The sequence below is a fragment of the Rhinopithecus bieti genome, unplaced genomic scaffold (assembly GCF_001698545.2).
Source record: "Rhinopithecus bieti isolate Rb0 unplaced genomic scaffold, ASM169854v2 scaffold_25396, whole genome shotgun sequence".
Taxonomy (NCBI): domain Eukaryota; kingdom Metazoa; phylum Chordata; class Mammalia; order Primates; family Cercopithecidae; genus Rhinopithecus; species Rhinopithecus bieti.
In genome coordinates this window covers 1717830-1738064 of record NW_016812016.1, presented here as the reverse complement: position 1 = coordinate 1738064, position 20235 = coordinate 1717830, and the positions used below count along the sequence as shown (strand labels likewise).

The 20235-nt window shown below is 44.0% G+C and overlaps 2 long non-coding RNA genes across 3 annotated transcripts in view; one reads left to right on the top strand and one right to left on the bottom strand.

Annotated features, from left to right (window-relative positions):
- Window positions 1–3107, bottom strand: part of LOC108544422 (uncharacterized) — a 17343-nt gene extending 14236 nt beyond the window's left edge. The window contains exons 1-2 of the long non-coding RNA XR_001889836.1: window positions 2350–3107; window positions 500–1015 (exon numbers count right to left, since the gene is read on the bottom strand). This is a non-coding gene — a long non-coding RNA (uncharacterized LOC108544422). The remainder of the gene's footprint in view (window positions 1–499; window positions 1016–2349) is intronic.
- LOC108544423 (uncharacterized) overlaps window positions 1475–20235 on the top strand; it is a 29602-nt gene continuing 10841 nt past the window's right edge. For both annotated transcript variants that reach the window (XR_001889838.1, XR_001889837.1), the window contains exons 1-2: window positions 1475–2442; window positions 8996–9604. This is a non-coding gene — a long non-coding RNA (uncharacterized LOC108544423). The remainder of the gene's footprint in view (window positions 2443–8995; window positions 9605–20235) is intronic.

Genomic DNA, 20235 nt, shown 5'->3' with positions numbered 1-20235 from the left:
TTAGCTATATTTTTTTTTTTTTTTTTTTTTTTTTTTTAAAAAAAAAAAAAAAAACCCCTTTTTTTTTTTTTTTTTTTTTTTTTAGAAGTTGGCTAGCCTTCTTGGGGGCTCTGAAAGTTAGTCCATTTCAGGGAATTTGAACATACAATGGAACATGGGCCCAAGAACATTTTAAAAATTGTTTCTCATTATATCAATAATAATCAGTTGCAATTTGATCCCTTACAACGTATATGAGTTTCATTTTGTGGCACTGAGGGTGACCATATCTCAATGAGTCATTCTAAAACAAAGAATAACATAATTGACATAGCCAAAGAATTAAATGTCTCATTATTGACTGAGGTGTAGACATCTCCAAAATCAACTTGAAAGTCTACAAAGAGTTCTTGACCATTTACACAGTTATTTAGAGTTTCCGTGTAACTTTATTAGCTGGGATACAAAATAAAAGGCATTTATTTGCAACTTATTGTGAAATATCTGTGTGCCATCTTACCTTTCTCAGCATACCTGAAGTTCTATTATTTCTTCCTCTGGAATCATCAAATATAATTTGCAAGTAACCTCACCAAGCCACTCTAATATATCTTATTTTTTCAGGTGAAAGTGATCAAGTGACTTCCTTGACATTTTAACGATACTGTTCCCTCTGCATGAAAGGTCTTTCCTTACTTTATCTGGCAACCCCCCACTCATTTTAGCAAATGCTTGCGCAATTATTACTTTACCAAAAAAAAAAATTACATTTCCTCCTTTCTGATCTAACTCTTTCTGATCCCTTGTGTCAGTTAGGGATTGATTTTGGTGACAAACAACATCAAATATAATAGACATTTATTTTACTGTCTTACAGCTTGATATTCAAAAGGCAGGGTTGGCATGTTGGCTCCACAATGTCTCCCAGGACCTGGCATTCTTTAATTTTTCTGCTCCCTCATCCTTAATGTGTAGCTTTCCTTCTCAGGATTGCCTCGTGGTCTCAAGATGACTACTGGAGCTCCAACTCTGTCATCTGCATTCCAAGCAGGGAGAATAAAGAGGAGGAGGGGAAAAAGACACTTTCCAAAAGAGTATAATATCCTATGAAGATTCTTTAAAGTTTATAAAAGAACTTTCCAAAAGGCTTATCCAATGACTTCTCCTTTCTTCTCATTGGACACACATCTTTAAGGGAGGCCAGGAAAAGTAGATTTTTAAAAATCTGAGCTAACTGATAACATAGGGATTCTATTACTCGAAAGGTAAAAATGGAACCTAGTTAGACAACTAGCAAGCTGTATTTGCTCCCAATCTGTGGTGGTTTCAAATATGTCTACAAGTTCTTGGACACATCCCCATTAAGAGGTGGCATCTGTGTCCCACCCTTGGAATCCAGCCTGGCCTTAGTGACTATTACAACATATGGAATACAGAGAGGGATGACATTGCCAGACTTCCAAGGTTAGGTCACAAAAGGCAGTGCAACGTGCACCTGCTTCTACAGGAACACTCACTGTCTCTACATACTTCTGGGATGTTCCCTTTGGAGAATCAGCTTCTATGTTGTGAGAGGCTCAGGCCACATTGAAAGGCTATGTGTAGGTTGTCAGTCCCAGCTGAACTCAGTCTTTGAGTCATCCCAGCCCAGACACCTGACATGCCAGTGAAGGAGCCTCCAGATGACTCCAGTCCTCATGACATCACCTTCAGCCTTAGTGACTTTTGAGATGCTGAGAACCAGAGACAAGCCATCCTCACTGCACCCCACCTGAATCCCCAACCCACAGAATCTGTGAGTTTAATACAATAGCTGTTTTAAACAACAAGGATTTGTTACGAAGTGATTGTAACTGGAACACATCCTTCCTCCAGAAAAGAGGCAATTGCTCCCAAATGTTTCCATCCCACTCTAGGTCTGCCTCTGCACTTTCTGCAATGTCTATTACCTAGGAAATGATGGCTCTCCATAAATGTTTCTTCAATGAATGGGCTACACCCAGGATTCACATTTTGTTCTGCTTACTTGCTAATGTGCCCATCTTCTCTGCTAGACTGCAAATGCTAAGGCAGGAACTGTCTCTAATGGCACATAGCGGGCTCTCAATAAAACCGAGAAGGTGAGCTGAATTTACAATGGATGACAGGGATGGATTTAGCTACTTGCTGTTAACACTGACTGCAAAAAAGTTATGTTTTATTTTTAGAGGAAAGCAAATAGGTTGTTCAAGTAATTTAAACCCATGGGAAAAAGCAAATTGGGACAAAGGCATGCCAATCACAATTCAGTAACCTACACAGCCTGGCCTTATAGCCCAGACTATATCATCTTCTGGACCTCACCAACAGGCCCTGCCTGGGCACACTTACTCTTGGAGGTGTCTGTCCCTGGAGAAGAGTGAAAGATGTGTTTGGTGACCTGAGCTCACTTTCCTTTGGCCTTCAAGTCAGCAAGTGCTCCCAGTAAGTACAACCAAGAGATGCTGGGTACACATCATGTGTCCAAGACTGTGGCTTGGTCTCTATGGTTATAGAAGAATACTGGGGCACAACAACATGGTGCATGGCCTCTCAATGGTCCAGTGCTGCTGGGCATGCAATTTTCAATGCCTGAAATCCATGACATGTTTATCAGAAAGAGTATGCTAGGTTATGCTGCAATAACAAACATCCCCCAAATCTCAGAGGCTTAATTCAACAAAATTTATTCCTTACTTCCCTACAGGCCTAGCATATGTCAGTATAGGGATTGTGCTCTTTTTGGTCACTCAGGGATCCAGACTGAGGGAGGTTCCACATACTGGTTCTCAAAGCTTCCACCAGAAGTGATTCATGTCATTCCCATTTCCATCATATCGGCCAAAGTGGGTCACATGGTCACCCTGATTTCACTGGGATGGAGAAATTCAGCCTACCATGTGGCTAGAAGAAGTCGGAACATGGCAAGTGAATGAATGGCCATTCGAGGCTTGTCCATGCCTCTGCCCCGATGAAATGCAAATATTCTTGGAACAAGGAGTCCACATTGTGCATCAACTACCATAAACAACCTCATGTGGTTATTACATCCTGTTTTTCTTGAGAATAAGTCTCGATGTAATCAGATAAAATATCCGTGGAGACCAGAGGAGACAGTAAGTGACTTAGCTCCAGAAAAGAGAAAGGTCAATTTAGGAGGGGAGAGACAGTGGCTTTTGAGACTATCTAGTCCTAATTCTGTCCCTAAGCAGCTAGAAGTTCTTGGACACAACCTTCAACTTCTCAGGGCCTTGGCTCCTAGCTAATGTTCTAAGACTACTGGAGGACACTATTACTAAGCCAGAGGCCACTTCACCAACATGTTAAATAATCAGACTCTTACAGACAAGGAAACTCACATTTGGAGAGACAGAGAAAGAGAAACAGGGAGAGGAGAGAAAGAATATAACAAAGCACTAGCTTGAATATGCATAGAGAGAAAAGTCAATGTTTTAGAGGCAAGGAGATGTCGTCTTCTGAGCCTCCCCAGTTCACCACTCCCTACAAGGCTCTCAGTCCTACGGGATTTACACTGGGGTCTTTCCAAATGGCAGGCTAGGTCTCCAAACATTTCCAGTGTCAATTTAAGAAATAACAAATCTTCATTCTAGGTAGAGAGGGAGAAGAACTTGCTCTCTTTTACATCTAGAGCTGCCCTTGAAAATGTGAGCTTATTAACCTTGAAAGAGGCTGGGGGAAGTATAAAGGGCTCCTAGGACAAAGCTCAGCCAAGAGAGACATTGGGGGCAGGTTTTATTGGTCATATAACCTCTTCCTGCAGGAATTTTATGAGGCACTGTCAGGCAGAAGCAGAAGCTGCCTAACTGCTCGGTATCGGAGGGGCTAGGTTTGAAAGCATATTTTCTGCAGGGTCTTGATGTATTTTTCAGAAGACAGGCAGGAATTATGTATTCCTCCCGATATGGGATTTCTCATTTTTCTTCCAGCAGAAGTGGGAATGGATTGCCCTGAGATTTGCAAGCTTCCTGTGCATTCAGGAGGGTGGCAGTGGCAGTCAGAGTGACAGTAATGACTTAGGTCTCCTCTGAGGGTGGTTCCTTCATTACTGGGCCCCTCCACTGCTCCCTTCCCACTCTGTTAGTCACAGCTGTACACCCTGCAGCTAGCCTGTCTCTTTCTGGGACAGCCTGCCAGCCACACCTGCCACTGCCCTAAATGGGGCACTAGAGACTGGGGCAAACCCTACAGAATTCTTTTCCCCTTTTTCCCTGGCAGCATATGTGCACACACACATCTTGTACACACAGACATACAAGAGAACTTGCATTTCAAAGAACACTGTGAGCAATTTGAGAAATGAATAGTGAATCCTGAAAAGGGAAGTGAGGAAATGGAGAGAGCCAGCCCCACTCACTTCTATTTGGGGAGGGGCAAGGAGCCAAGGTTGTTGGTTAATCACATGTACCAGGACAGCAAAGCAAAGCAAAGGACTGATTTTCATAATCTACACAGGAGACTCACATCTTTACCACATTTTCCTTAAAAAACAAATCTGAAAGTGGCCATCTGCCACTCTATGCGGCAATGTGGAACGAATCCCACAAATGTCACGTTGAGCAAAAGACAGCAGACACAAATGATTACTATATACACTTATTTATGCAAAAAAAAAAGAGTGAGGGGGTGCAAAATTCATGATGGTGTTGGCTAGAAAAGTCACGAGGGCTTTCTGGGGCTGGTCATGTCCTCGTTCTTGATCTGGGGGCCAGTTATGTGCAAGTATTAAATTTGTGAAAATGCGTCCCTTTTCTGCATAAAACTACAACAAAAATTTCATCATGCCACTCCCCTGCTTCAAGGAGTTCCTTGGCTGGCCGTTGCCTGTAATGACCATTGTCACTTCTCCATGAAACTTTCCTTGACCTCCTTCATCTTTTCCTACTCAGTTAAAACACAGGCTGCATTACCCGGTAATGTTTGACCGGTGTGTTTCTGCATTAAAACATGAATATCTCTGGGGCAGTGCCTGGGTCTTACTCATTTTTTGGGCCCAGGTACCTGGCGCAGTACCTGGCATATTGAAGACACCCTATAGATGCTTGATAAATAATGGATAATGTAGCAAATGACGGGTAACTGCATAGTCCGTCCTTGTTAGAGCCCCAGGTCATCTTGGCACCAGCAGCATGGGTCACGGGCGTTCCAGGACTCAGGGTGCTTTTGGAAAGGGAGGTGTGTTAGGAGGCAGCTTCCTGTGTTCATAGCTCCCACAGCTTGACCCACCACTCACCCCTGGACTCAGTCTGACCTCTGACCCCACCACTCCACTGAAAGGTCTTTAGCTTAGGTCTGTAACGACTTTCTAAATGTCAAATCCAGTAGACTTTTCTTGAGCCTTATTATGGGTGAGTTCTCTGAGACATCTGATACTGTTGAGCACTCATTTTCTTAAAACTTCATCCTTTGCTGGCTTCTCAGACAACACTCTCTTATTCCTCCTCCCTGAAAGTTTCTCCCCCAGCCTTGTATACTGGCTCCTTGTTCTCTGCTCCCATGCACTCAGGCCTGAGGCCACTGTCTCTTCTCTCTTCCCATTCTCCTACACCCACCTCTCACAAGCTGAAGTCTCCCATCTCTGGGATGCTGAGATCCGACTTCTTACTGAGGACCTCCTCCTGGGTGCCCCACAGATGTCCCAAGACACAATATCTGACCCTGTACTTCTCTTTTTTATCTTCCTAACCTACTCCTTTTCTTTTCTGAAGACACTAGTTTTGGGAAACAGTGTCACCATCCACCTCTTCACCCAAGCCATAAACCCAGAGCCATTCTAGATGCTTCCTTAGCCCTCACTATCCTAACAAATCAGCTCCAAGTCCTGTAGATGCTTCCTGCTTGACATCTCACCTGCATGTTGCCTCTTCCTCACTCTCATTGCAGTTGCCTTGATGCTGGCTCCTGACATCTGTAACTCCAAGTTTTGCAATAATCTTCTAGTCTTTCCCCACTTCTAGAATTCCACCCTTCTAGCCATCTTTTATTCCGGGTCAGCAGAATCTTCCTAAAATGCAAGTCAGATCACGTCACTTCTCTGTCTCAAATTCTTGCCTACAGATTCATTTGCAAAGTCCTAACACCGACCACAAAGGCCTTCTATGATCTGGCCTGGTCGGTGATTTCCTCTCTAGCTTTCTCTCCCACCACCACCCACTTTGCCCTCAGCATTCAAGAACATATTATTCTTCTTTTAAAAATCCAGGATGTGCTGGATGCAGTGGCTTATGCCTGTAATCCCAGTATTTTGGGAGGCTGAGGTGGGTGGATCACCTGAGGTCAGGAGTTTCAGACCAGCCTGACCAATACTGTGAAACTTCATCTCTACTAAAAATACGAAAATTAGCCTGGTGTGGTGGCATACACTTGTAGTTCCAGCTACTTGGGAGGCTGAGACAGGAGAATCACTTGAACCTCAGAGGCGGAGGTTGCAGTGTGCCAAGATCACGCCACTGCACTCCAGCGGCGTGATCAGAGTGAGACTCTGTCTCAAGAAAAAAAAAAAAATCTAGGATGTTTGGTGCCTCTGTGCCTTTGTCCTTCCTCCAAGTACTCCACCTCTGTCCAGAATGGCACCATTCAAGCCACTCGCCCCAGGCCTGGGTTCCCTGCCTAATCCTTACCTACCTTATCTTTCTAGGGTCACCTCAGGCTCACCTCTTCTTGGATACTTTTCGCAAGCCCCTGCTCCTGGGTGGACCTGGCCATGCCTCCTCTGACCCCCAGTGTCTCTGTACACGCCTCTCCCACAGCACAGGGAGGAGTTCCATCTTCCCCTTCTGATCCTTGGTGTCCATGTCTTATTTGTGCCTTTGTGTGTACAGTGACCAGCAGAGGGGCACCCAGTCAAATGCCTGTGAAATGTTGTTATTGAATGAATTACCCAGTAACTTTAGTTCTCATGGAGGCAAAGGGAAACAGAACAGAATGGCAAACCCAAAGTCTGAAGGAGAAAACTCACAAGTACTGCAATATGACCTATGCAACAGAGAATGTTTTTTTCTCCTGCTGCTTGTTAATGGCCTCTTATTTTTCCTTTGGGAAACCAACCTCACTCCCTTGCATGGAGTATTGCTAGGCTCTCAGGAGTGGGTCAACACATCTCTGGAAACTTTAGTGAATCTTACAAGGACCAAAAATGGTTTTTTCAGTATAGAATCTCAAGACTATGTGAATTCCTGTCCTTTCTGAATCAGATCAGATTTTTTTTCTATTTTGTGGACACTTAAATCCCTCTAATAAATTATATTTCTCCCTTCCATGGTCTGGGATATATTTCTCTGGCTTGCACTTAAAGGACCTTTACAGATAAAACTGTGAAAGTCATCAAAACCTTTATTTCTGCTCCTAGTCCCGCCCCAGTTGCTGCCTTCCCAGAAGTCGTCATTCAGGTGCAGTTCTGTCTCAGTCAGCTCTGGTGACTTGCCTGCGGCTGACTTCTGTGAATTTAAGCTTCCACTGTCTACCTGGCTATGATTGTCGTAGGGGAGCTGTTAGGGCAGCAGAGGTGCTGATCGTTTAGTGACAGGTGCAATCGTTACTACTTCTTTCTAGCATGGGTGTTGTCTGACTTGGTGAGAGTGAGCAGGAAGGGAAGCTTGTGGTGTTGGGGTTGGAACTACAGAATGGATGAAATGAGGGGAGGGCAGAGGAGTCACAAGGAAGGACAAAGTGGTCAAAGTACAAAAACATCTCAACTACCATTTGAGGCCAAGGTTGAATCTCTTATGGATTTTGCTTGGAGGACACTTTGGCCAGCTGTTTTTATGTTACCAGAAGTGGGAAGATTAATATATGGATATTGGTCCAGATGGAAACAGGGCATATCTGGCTTCTGCATACTTATTTTCCAAAAGCTCATTTGTAAAGCAGTTGTGTGGAACTCGGGATGTGTGTTCTCATGGAAACAATGTAATAAAGGACGGCCATAAAACCTCAAGTTAAGCCAGATCACAGCCGGGCCACTCCACGTGCAGAGGCTCCATCTACCACAATGAGGAGAGCCAGCCTGGAGATAGAGCCAATGCTGGACAAGCTGAGCTCAGTGATGTAGGGAGGAGACTGAGGCATCATTTGAGCCCCTGAATCTGTCTGTGCCTGCAGCACCTCTTACAAAGTTCCTAGTGATGCAGTCCCAGCCTCAATAGACTCTCTTGTCCAAAATCTTCCTTGTACAACCACCACAAGCACCCCACAAACTACTCCTCTTTCCCTCTTTAGAATCCCAATGTCACGTATTGCCTGGGACTCTCAACTCAAATCTTAAAATGGACAGAGTTAGGTGCCTTGCCCTTCTCAATCAGAGGCCACCAGAAAGAAAAAACAAATGAAATACAGACACCATCCTTAGCTCAAAGCCTGGTGAGAGGGAGAGAACAAATACAACTGATTGATGAAGCACAGAGAGGAAAAGCAACTTGGCTAAAGACACATCATCATGGGGTTTGAGTTCAAACTCAGACAGTCTGATTCCAGAGCCTGGCAAATTTGACTACCGCTTACAATACCTCTCTTTGAACTGTGAAAGATGTTTGTATAGGCATTTTCTCAAGTTTTTATTTGAAAAAGCTTTGCCCAATGGCCCACAAAGACCTGCGGTGAGGGCAGGAGCTGGAATGGGCTTGTCCTTACCCAAATTTATCTTTCACTGGCCTGATGCTGCATGGGGGTTCCTGGGGATAGCTGCTCCTCTGGTCCAAAGTACCACAATCTAAACAGATTTGCAGATGTTCAACTCCTGTTTCACCTTTATCAAGTTCAGCTGACAGTCCAGTGGGACCGGTTGCTTTTGTGCCATGCACTCCAGCCCTCTCCCCGCCGCTCCCCACCCTAGGATGGTTCCCTGAGGAATTGGAAGAAGCCATAGCTGTTGCCTCTGGTTTCCTTCAGCTCCTGCCACAGCAGCAGTTGTTCAAAATTTCATTACTTCTCTAACATTTTCAGTAAAGTCACTTGACACTCACCGTTGTCCTGCCTTCCCTAGAGCACGTCACCTTCAGTCTTCATGCACCAGAGAATCAAGTTGCTAACAAGGTGCTGCAGAGAGGAAAGCCATGTTGGAAATCCCAGGCTGGCAGAAACCTGGAGAGGAGCTCTCTTCCTAGAACTTCATTTCCATGGCCAGAAGGAGAGTAGCCTTTCCTAAATCGCACCTGCCTCAAAGTTGACCCATTTCTCTATTGCCTTGACCTCAATTAAAAAAAAAAAAAATTACAACAATGTCCTTTAAGGAATGCCACTAACAGCCTCTTGGCCTTCTACAGGATAAAGCAACCAATTCGTTGGTCTGTCTCTATAGAAATCATTTCTCTACTGTGTGGAGAAAATAAAATCCAAGATGGAGATGGTCATGTAAGAGGTATCTAAATGGGATCTAGGGGGCATAAGGAGTTGGATCCCAGTCATGTGCACACTCAGATGCAATCTGACCTGTTGAACTGGGCCAAATTGTAAAACCAGCTGCACTGGACTTGAATTGTTTATACTGGGCCTGATCACCAACCTCCTGGACAGCTAGGCCAAACAAGACTGAAAGACATCCTAAGCTGTTAACCAGCCATCATCAATCATGGACTATATGAAAATCTTCCAGGTATGTAAACTTACAGAAAACCTTTATAAGCCCCTGCCCAGCCTTGCCTGATCCAGTCACTTGCTAGATCTGTGTCTCTTGAATTGCAATTCGTAAGACCTTGATGAAAACACCTTTTCTTTTGTTTGTTGTACTGCAGTGTTGGTTTTGTTTCTTATTAGTTGACAACTGTCCCAACAACAGGTTTCTTTTACCCATACGATTGCTACTTAAAATGGGGTCAATGCCCACATCCCCTGGCAGCTTATTAGAAATATAAAATCTCCACCCCCATCCCAGATCTTCTGAATCAGAATCTTCAGGTTAAGAAGCTCCCCAAGTGATGTGCCTTTAAGTTAGAAAAACACAGATCTAGATCCGTGGTTCTCAGACTTTCTTGAGGATTAGAAATCCCTGGAGGGCTTGTTAAAATCCAGATAGCTGGGTCTCACCCCAAGGTTTCTGATTCTTTTGAACTGGAGGCCTGAGAATTTGCATTTCCAACCAGTTCCCACATGATGTAGATGTTACTTGCTGAGAATCACACGTTGAACATCCCCAAGCTAGATCATCACTTCAGAAAACAGGATGAAAGCTTTTTTCCTTCTTCATTTTCAATCCAGTGCAGACTGATTCTTTTGTAAAATATATAATAAACATAAATTACAAAAAATAGAAAAGACACCAAAGCCCTGATTTATTAACATTATTGTTAGATTCAACAGACATAAAATTACTGTCAAATTGATGTAAGAGCTTCTGAACATTTACTCAGTTTCTGAACTTACCTAACACAGACCAGTGACAAATAGTTTGAACATCATGATTTGGGTAGCACTGGTCACAGCAGCAACTCTAAAGTACAGTAGGGACACCCCTGGGGAACTCCAAGACCCCTTTGGGGATCCACAAGGTCAAAATAATGTTCATAATGATGCTAACATACTAGTATTATTATATATGGTAGAGTTTTCCACAGGCTACATGTAATGCAAAGGATTGGAGTGCTTTAAATGCAGAAGCAGATGAGAGAATACTGTCAGTTGTCTTCTTTGAAGCCAGACATTAAGGAGGTTTGCAAAAAATATAAAACAGGCTGAGTGTGGGGGCTCACACCTATAGTCCCAGCACTTTGGGAGGCTGAGGAGGGAGGCTTACTTGAGGCTAGGAGTTTGTGACCAGCCTGGGCAACATAGCAAGACCTCCATCTCTACAAAAATAAAAATAACAAAATTAGCCAGGCATGGTAGCATGCACCTGTAGCCCCAGCTACTCGGGAGGCTGAGGTGGGAGGATCATTTGAGGCTGCAGTGAGCTATGATCAATTGTGCCACTGTGCTTCAACTTAGGGGACACAGAGCAAGACCCTGTCTCTAAAAATAAATAAAGTAAAACAGTGTCACTCTTGATTATTTCTTACCTTTTTGGTTTCAGAAAATAGTTATTTTTATAAAACGTAACAAAGAATTTGTTACTATTGTTAAATTAATTAATATTGTTGAAACCCCTCAGTTTTGATATCTCCTGTGGTAAATATGGATTGTACAGCTCACATAAATAAACCCTCTTTGTAGTTCTTCATAGTTCTGAAGAATGTAAAGGGGCCCAGAGCCCAAACAGTTTGAGAACAGCTGGTCCCAGTCATCTTCGGAGAACAATTGCACTCATCTTGCTTGTGATTTTCAAATGCCTGAGTCTGCAGAAATGCAGGCCTGAGGAATTTGGAGCAGAACTGCAGTAGGCTGCCTTCTTTCTACGTTGAACAGTAGGAAAAAGAGGGGTAGGGTAGAGCTTGTGACTCATTCTCTGTTTGCTCCATTGAGGATTCCACTGAGCTTCAAGTTACAGAAATCACCAACCCTGTGGCTTCAGAAAATTAGATTTGTTTTTCTCACATAACAAGAAATACAGAGGTCCATTTTAGTGGTATAATAATGCCACTAGTGACTGATCCTTTCTTGATTTTTGCTACCATATAGTTAATATATGGTCTTCGTTCCTCATGTTCATTTCATGGTCCCATCTACTTTCCAAAGATGGGGAAAGGTGAAGGGCAAAGGTGTCTGCTGATTGAGCCAACCCCCTTCAGTGTTTCCTGCTTACAACACATGGCCTCTTCTATCTGCAGTGAGCACTAAGACACGATTTGTAACCAGACATGCTGCTTGCCCAAATAAAATCGGGATTTTCTTAACAAGAAAAAGGGAGGAATGGATATTGGGAGGCAACTGTCAGTATCTGCCACATGCCAGAATCCTTAGAACTTAGCAGAATGCTTAGCCAAGAGTGAGGCTCAATAAATACTGGTTGGATGAATGAGTGAGCTACATTACATGCACACAATCAGGTCTAAGGTGCCACAAAATGACATCAGAATCAGATAGGGAATGGTAGTGGGGATAGTAATTGAAATCATCCATGCACTGAAAAAGGAGGGACCCTCCTCCCTCCTCATCACTCACTTTCTCTGAGGCCTTCCCTGAGGTCTTTATGTTCTCACCTTGGCAAGTTCTTTTTCTCCATTGGCCCCTGTGCTTATATGGTTCCCCTTAATGGAGCAGTCCTGAGGCTCTAGAAAAACTTACAGCAGCCTTATCTTCCCAAAGTGCTCTGGCCCCTAAAATACTCCTCCTCTAGGCCAAAAGCTTCTCTTTTCAGCTGCGCTTAAAGTGAAACAATTTGTATTATGAAAAATTTTGAAAATGTAAACATGCAAAAAAGATAAGCAAGACTACTATAATCTAGAGCAAGCCAGTCTCAATATTTTGATGCCTAGCCTTCTAAAATTTTCTCTTTCTATACATACTTTCTTGTTTACAAGTTTGGAATGCATACTATACTGTTTTTTAATTCCTCAATTTACTCTATCGTAAACATTTTTCCATGCCAAGTAACAAATGTGTGCTATAATTCTACGTGTTGCTACCTTGGATTTCATTGTAATGTCTCATTTGCAATTGATCTCACAAGTTTCCACAGCTCCACAAATCAGACCTCAGGATTCAGATCCACTATGTCAGTTAGGGTCCTATGAGAAGCAAATGCCAAGATAGAAGGAGAAATGCAAAAGATTTAATGGAGGAAATTCTGTAAAGGGTAAAGGGGAGGGGAATGTGAGTAGGCAGGGAAAAGCTTCAGAGTAGATGCAGGCCTAACTCTTGTGAAAGGAGAAAGAGAAGGAAGAGGTTTGGGTAGGATGAGTCTATAGACTGCAGTACAGCTCTGAGAAAGTCACAGCCAGGCCAGTGAGGAGCCTCAGAGCAAGAGTTGTCCATTAGGAAAGTCCTGATAGAAATTGCCTGGTTCTTGGACCCTTATGGAGTTTAATCATTTGCTGGCAGCCACCTCAGTGTGAACACTGCAGTGGATCTGAAGTTGCAGCAGCTGGAGGCTCTTAGCCAAGGACATTCCTCTCAGTAGGTCCTCTTAGAAGGATGTCATGTGAATGCTCATAGAGATTCTGCAATTTCCAGCAGAGTATGTAAATGGAGCAGAACCTAATCAGTCCAGAATAACGGGCCAACTGTCCTATGTCCAGAGACTAAGCTCTTTTATTAGGGAAAATGTTTAGGAAGCCACTCCCATACACTGGCCCTTTCTGGCAATAGTCAGGGGACTTACTGCTTTCATAGTATTGAGTGCGAATGAGCTGTTTACTTAACTGACAACAAAAGAAGGATGACCAAGTCAGTATGAGCAATAATTAGGAGAGAAGTAAGTCCATGGTGCATGGTACAAAGACTCATGTGCTTGCTAAGAACAATAACTCTCTCAAGCCAGGGCAGGAATGCATTCTGGGTCCCTCATAATATACATCAATCTGACAGTCTGTATTGATCTCTAAAGATTGACTGTGACTACTTTGGAGCATGTCTCTTCTGGCTAGCACTGACGGGTGGCCCTTTTTAACTGTTTCAGCACACTTTGCTTCTCCCTCTAATCCAGGAATTGAAAACTCAAATTTATATGAGGGGCTGCCCCCCTAGAAGCTGAGCCTGGTACAGGAATTTTGGTGCATTTGACTTGCTGCAGAAGTACTCTCTGAATAGGGTATGAGGGAAGTAGGGTGGAGTTGGGGAAGAAGCTGAGCTAGGATATAGCCTCAGCTGGAGTCCTGCTTCAGCCTGATTCCAGAGGGAGCTCTGGTGCCTGAGTTGTATCACAAAGTTAGTCCCACCTGGAGACAAGGAGACTTGTTTTTTTGTACACCTATATTGGTCAGTCATTGGCAAGGCTGCTCCTTATGGGAAAGAGCACAAAATCTTCCAGGGAGGCAGTTCCTATTTGACTGAAAAGGAGACAGCTGGGAACTGTGTATCTTAAACAAAAGCCTTAAGCCAGGTGTGGTGGCTCACACCTGTGATCCCAACACTTTGGGAGGCCAAGGCGGGTGGATCACTCGAGGTCAGGAGTTTGAGACCAGCCTGGCCAACCTGGTGAAACCCAGTCTCTATGGAAAAAATACAAAAGTTAGCCAGGCATGTTGGGTGGGCACCTGTAGTTCCAGCTACTCAGGAGGTTAAGACAGAATAATTACTTGAACCTGGGAGGTAGAGGTTGCAGTGAACCGAGGCTGCACCACCGCACTCCAGCTTGGGCAACAGACTGAGACTCCATCTCAAAAAAAAAAAAAAAAAAGCCTTACGATTCCAACATCAGAAGTCCTACCTATAGGAGCAATTGGGATGTGTCTGGGTGCGGGGGCTCACGCCTGTAATCCCAGCACTTTGGGAGGCCGAGGTGGGTGGATCACCTGAGGTCAGGAGTTCAAGACCAGCCTAGCCAACATGGTGAAACTCCATCTCTACTAAAAATACAAAAATTAGCTGGGCATCGTGGTGGGTGCCCATAATCTCAGCTACTTGGAAGGCTGAGACAGAAGAATTGCTTGAACAGTTGCAGGAGGTGGAGGTTGGAGTCAGCCAAGATCACAACACTGCACTCCAGCCTGGGAGACAGAGTAAAACTCCATCTCAAAAAAAAAAAAGGTGGGGAGAGGGATGCAAATGGCCACCATGTATATAAATAAAATAGTTATAATTAAGCATTAATCAGGCTAGACTTTAACCCACTTCCTTGTAATTGACAGTCACACAGCACTAGATACTGGCCATTTGCATCCCCATTGTTCCCATAGATAGGATTTTTGATGTTAGAATCATAAGTCTTTGGTTTAAGAATTGCTTAAGGTGTTTTTGAGATCCAGAATTCCAGTGAAACAGCACTGACACCAACTAGTCTGAAGACTCCCACAGAGGAAAGAAATCAGCATGAGAATACAGTTTCTTCATCTCCCTGTCCTATGACTTCACCCTGCACTCTTTGACCAATCAATAATCTCCACATTTCAGTCCACTCCAAAACCCTAAAACCCTGTATCCCCATACTTCTTGGGGAGACATATCTGAGACTTCCTCTTGTCTCTTCATTCAGCAGTTTTGTGATTATACCTCTTTCTCTGCTGCAACCCGGTGTCTCAGCATATTGACTTGGCTGTACACATCAAGCAATGGACCTATTACTGCTACAATCACATCCACTCACACTCCAGCCAGCAGGAAGGAGAAAGGGCAAAGAAGGGCAAGCACTGGCCTTTGAAGGATGTTTCCAGGAAGCTGCAGGCAGCATTTTCACTTATATCCTGTTGGTTAGGAGATAACTACATAGCCACGTCCAAGTGGAAAGAAGGCTGAGAAATGCTTTACACAGTTTTGGCCCAACCTACTTTTCCTATTTATTCCCTTCTACTTATCTTCATAAATTTGCTTATTCATTAACTTTCTCACACATTCACATTCACTTGCTCATTAAATATTTATTAGTCTCTATTTTGTGCTACACCTTATGTTATCCATTAGATATTCAGGGGTAGATCAGGGCCATTGTACTCAAGGAGTTTCTATTTGATAGGGGTGAACCATACCATGAAATGAGTGAGAACAATACATTCTTATGGGTGCTATGAAATCTTTCTGCAGAAGGGACAAAGGCTGGAATGGTGGATTTTACTTGGGGGAACCAGAAAATACTCATCAAGGAAGTGACTTTTGAGCTGAATATTGACAAAGGCTAAATTAGGTATGTGGGAAGGGCATTTCAGGCAGACAGTATAGCATGAACAATGGCTTGGGGTTGTACACAGCATGACCCATTTCAGAAATGGCAAGACTCTGGTGAGTGAGAATCTATGGTGCAACAGGGGCTGGGAGGTAGAGGAAGGAGGCTGGGGGCAGCTGAAGTTGAGGATACAGGCAGAGGCAGATCCTGGAAGATTTAAAAATTATCCTAAGGCTGTGAGTTGCCAACTTCCAGCACAAGCACCATTTATTTATTTATTTATTTATTTATTTATTTATTTATTTATTTAGAGATAGGGTTTTGTTCTGTCACCCAGCCTGGAGTGTGGTGCGATCATAGCTCACTACAGCCTTAACCTCTTGGGCTTGAGTGATCCTCCCACCTCAGCCTCCCAAGCATCTAAGACTAGAAGCATGCATCTCCACACCTAGGTAAAGCATCTAGTTTTTGAGGGCTTCTGTAGATTTGGGAGCTTGCTCTGTCCATGTGCATGACAGGCTAGAAATACTGAAAATTATCACTTCCCTCTTCCCCAGGAATGGCCTTGAACCAATGATTAAAAAGAATTGGTGGATAAAAATTCCAGCTCCTTGGCCCTGAGCCCCAGTTGCCCAAATAGTAACTCAAATAGTAACTTGGTTGGCAACTTACCTTTTATTGGTTTCCACCCTTCTCTCATTCTCTTTTCTCTTTATGGGTATTTTCTGGAATCAAATTCCAAGTATATTTCTTGCACTAGAATTCTGCCTCTGCGTTGACTTCTAGGGGAACTACACAAAACAATTGTGTGACTTTTACTAAAGGTAGATCGGCACCATGGGATGATTATTTACTAACAGCCTTAGCAAAATAAGCTTATTGAAGTGAGGACTTGGTCTCATTTATCCTTGAACTCCTTGACCCATAAAAGGCACACAACACACATTTGTTACATAAATGAATAAAACTTGACAGATAACTTTAAGGTAAATGTTAGACAACCCCAGTTCAGAAATGATGCTGGACAGGGACTTTCTCACCAGCTAACTTTCTTTGTAAACTCCTTGGCCATCCTCCCTCAGGCTACTCGTTCCATCTTGAAGACCATACTTATCTTTCGACTCCTCAGGCTATTCTCAAGATTCTCCAAATTCCTCTCCCTTTGTATTCAGAACTATTATCCAGCTCTCTCTTTATCTACCTTAACCAATTCTATCATGAAGCTGTTCATTCTCAGAAGCCTTAAGGTATTTTTCCAAATAAAAACTGCCTCTCCCAGAGGTTATTTCTTAAAATTGAGTATGTTATTCCCTAACACTGTGGTGAGTTAGGCAAAGCAGACGAAGAAAGGTTTAGCAGGTTTTGGCCTGGGTGTAGTTTCTATAATCCCTTGCTGCTAGAGGGTCATGTGGCCAAAGGTCTCAAGATTTGTGACTTTCCCAATTTCTTCTATAGATAACATCACTATTTGGCCAGGAGCAGTGGCTAACACCTATCATACTAACACATTGGGAGGGTGAGGTGGGAGGATGGTTTGAGCCCAGGGGTTTGAGACCAGACTGGGCAACATGATAGAAACCCATCTCTACAAAAAAATTTTTTGAAACCTGGGCACAGTGGTACGTACCTGCGGTCCCAGCTATTCAAGAGACTGAGGCAGGAGGATTGCTTGAGCCCAGGAGCTTGAGGCTACAGTGAGCCACTGCACTCCAGCCTGGGTGACAGAGTGAGACCCTGTCTCTGTAAAAAACAAACAAATAAAAATCACTAATGTAAAATCTAAGATTGTTTTCTTTTTGAGATGGTTTTCAGACTGACCCCCCGACCCTAAGACTCGTGACTCATGACCCCACTGGTCCTGTGGCCCCGCCCAGAGGTGGACTCAGTGCACGAGGACTGTTTTCCACACTCCTGTGATTTCATCCCCAAGCAATCCCTAGCCTCCTGCTCACCACATTGTCCATAGAACCCCTAACCTCTGAGCCCTCAGGGAGATGGATGTGAATGCAACACCATGGTCTCAGTGAATCGGTTTTGTCTGTGCAGTGGGCAGGAAGAATTCATAAGGTGATTACACATTTTAAAAACAAACCAACGAAAAATTCAAGGCTACACTCGCTAATGGTCAGTTTTCTGATCTTGAGTACACATTGACTCAAAATGGATCATGAATGAAAAGGTATCTTTTATTGGTCATTATGATCCAACCAAAATAAATTTCTGTTTTATCAACCTTGTTCCCTGAGGAATATGAAGGAGCTGAGTAATCATAGTCTACATCCTTCTCTCTGGGTCTAAAAGGGAGACACACCAAGTGAGAAAGAGGCCCCCCTGTATTTACTCAAGGCTGGAAGAGGCTAGGCTTGAAAGCACGGGCAGGGATGGAAAGTTGGCAGTGTCCGAGGATCACTGAGCTGAAATGACAGCCCTCCCTGGTGTAGGGAGGGTGGAGGCCTGTGGGCCCGGCCTTGAACAGGAAAAGTCTGGGATTTCCTCCTCCATCCTGAGATGGACACAGCTGAGCCACTTCCTACAGGGGCCACAGGAGACACAGGAGAACAAGATGGTGCCATTTTATTCTCTATATCCACATGATTCACAAATGGGGGAATTTTTTTTTTCTGTAAGCGCCTAATGTTAAAGAGAATCTAGGTGAACACATGTGTGGGCAGCCTATGTGGGAGCGTGTTGCTCCATTCTGCCCAGTCCCTAGAAGATTCCTATTGCTATCATGGAACTATGCCTGTTTCATTCTCCCCTCCTCCCACACTCTCCCTTCCACCCTATCAACTACAGAAATTAGGGACAGAATCAGGCTAGGAGGAAAACATAACTAATACATAAAACAGGCTCTTTGTCATCTTCTCCTAGACTCAGAGAGACCAGCCCAAGAGGTGAGAGAAACCTTTATTCCACACAACCCTTTGGTGACCACACACACTTCTACTTTCCCAAAGCATCCTTATAACTGCCCAATGAGTTCACATTGCTTTCTGCCTAGGAAGAGCTGACTTATCAAGGAAGGGGAATTGCAATAGAGAAAGAGTAATTCCTACACAGATGGCTGTGCCGAAGACCAGAATTTTGTCATGACTCAAATCGGTCTCCCTAAGCATTCAGGGATCAGAGTTTTTAAGAATAATTTGGTGGGTGCTGGAGGAGGGGCAGTGAGTGAGGAGTGCTGATTGGTTGGGCCAGAGATGAAATCACAGGGAGTAGAAGCTGTCTTCTTGCACTGAGTCAGTTCCTGGGTGGTGGCCACAAGATCAGATGAGCCACTTTATCCATCTGAGTGGTGCCATCAAGTGCAGGGTCTGCAAAATATCTCAAACACTGATCTTAGGTTTTAGAATAGTGATTTTATCCTCAGGAGCAATTTGGGGAGAGTCAGAATCTTGTAGCCTCTAGCTGCATGACTCCTAAACCATAATTTCTTAACTTTTGGCTAATTTGGGCAGTCTAGTCCCCAGGCAAGAAGAGGGTTTGTTTTGGGAAAGGGTTGTTACCATCCTTGTTTCAAACTAAAGTCTATAAACTAAGTTCCTTCCAAAATTAGTTTGGCCTACACCCAGGAATTAACAAGGACAGCTTGGAGGTTAGAAGCAAGATGGTGCTGGTTAGGTCAGGTCTCTTTCACTGTCTCAGTTATAATCCTGCAATGGTGGTTTCATTAGAGTTTTTCAAATGTCACTTGTATAGAAACACTAGGGAAGCAACAATGACCAATAGGAAAACAAGAAAATCTAGACAGGAACAAAGGTAGAGAAAGCAGTTCCGGGCCAAGGAAAACCCACTCAGTGTCAGTCTCAGCTGCTAGGGACCAGCACTAATGTTACCGGGGGGTCCTTGCTCCCAGAGCTCCCAAGATGGTGGCGGGCCACTTCCAAGATGGTGGCAAGCCTCCTGTTCTCTGACCCAGGGTTCTGGGCCTCACAGATTCCAAGGAATGGAATCTTGGGCCATGCGGTGAGTGTGACAGCTCTATTAGAAGCCGTGGGTCACGGAAGAGAACCGTGGAACCCAGTGACTAGTGTTCAGCGCGATTAGGACAAACTCAGGCACTTAGCCATGCAGGAACAATGGTAAGCCTTTAGCCTGACTGGGAGTGGCAATGGGCACCTCGCTGGATCAGGAGCACAGCGGACACCCTGCCTGATCCCAGGGATGGAAGTCAGCGGCGGGTCTGCAACAGTGGCAAACAGCAGTGGTGGAAAAGCCAGCGAAAGCTCAGCTTGAGCCCTAACAAAACATGGACCAGAAGAGTCCAGTTGCAAGATTTAACAGAGTGAAATAGAGTGAAAACAGAGCCCCCATATAAGGGGAGGGGACCCAAAGGGTGTTGCCATAGCAGGCTGGAATGCCTGGGTTTATATCCCGATCCTTGTCCCTCCCATTGTGCTCTCAGGCAATAGATGATTGGCTATTTCTCTACCTCCTGTTTTTGCCTAATTAGCATTTTAGTGAGCTCTCTGATTGGTTTGGTGTGAGCTAAGTTGCAAATCCCGTGTTTAAAGGTGGATGTGGTCACCTTCCCAGCTAGGCTTAGGGATTCTTAGTTGGCCTAGGAAATCCAGCTAGTCCTGTCTCTCACTAAC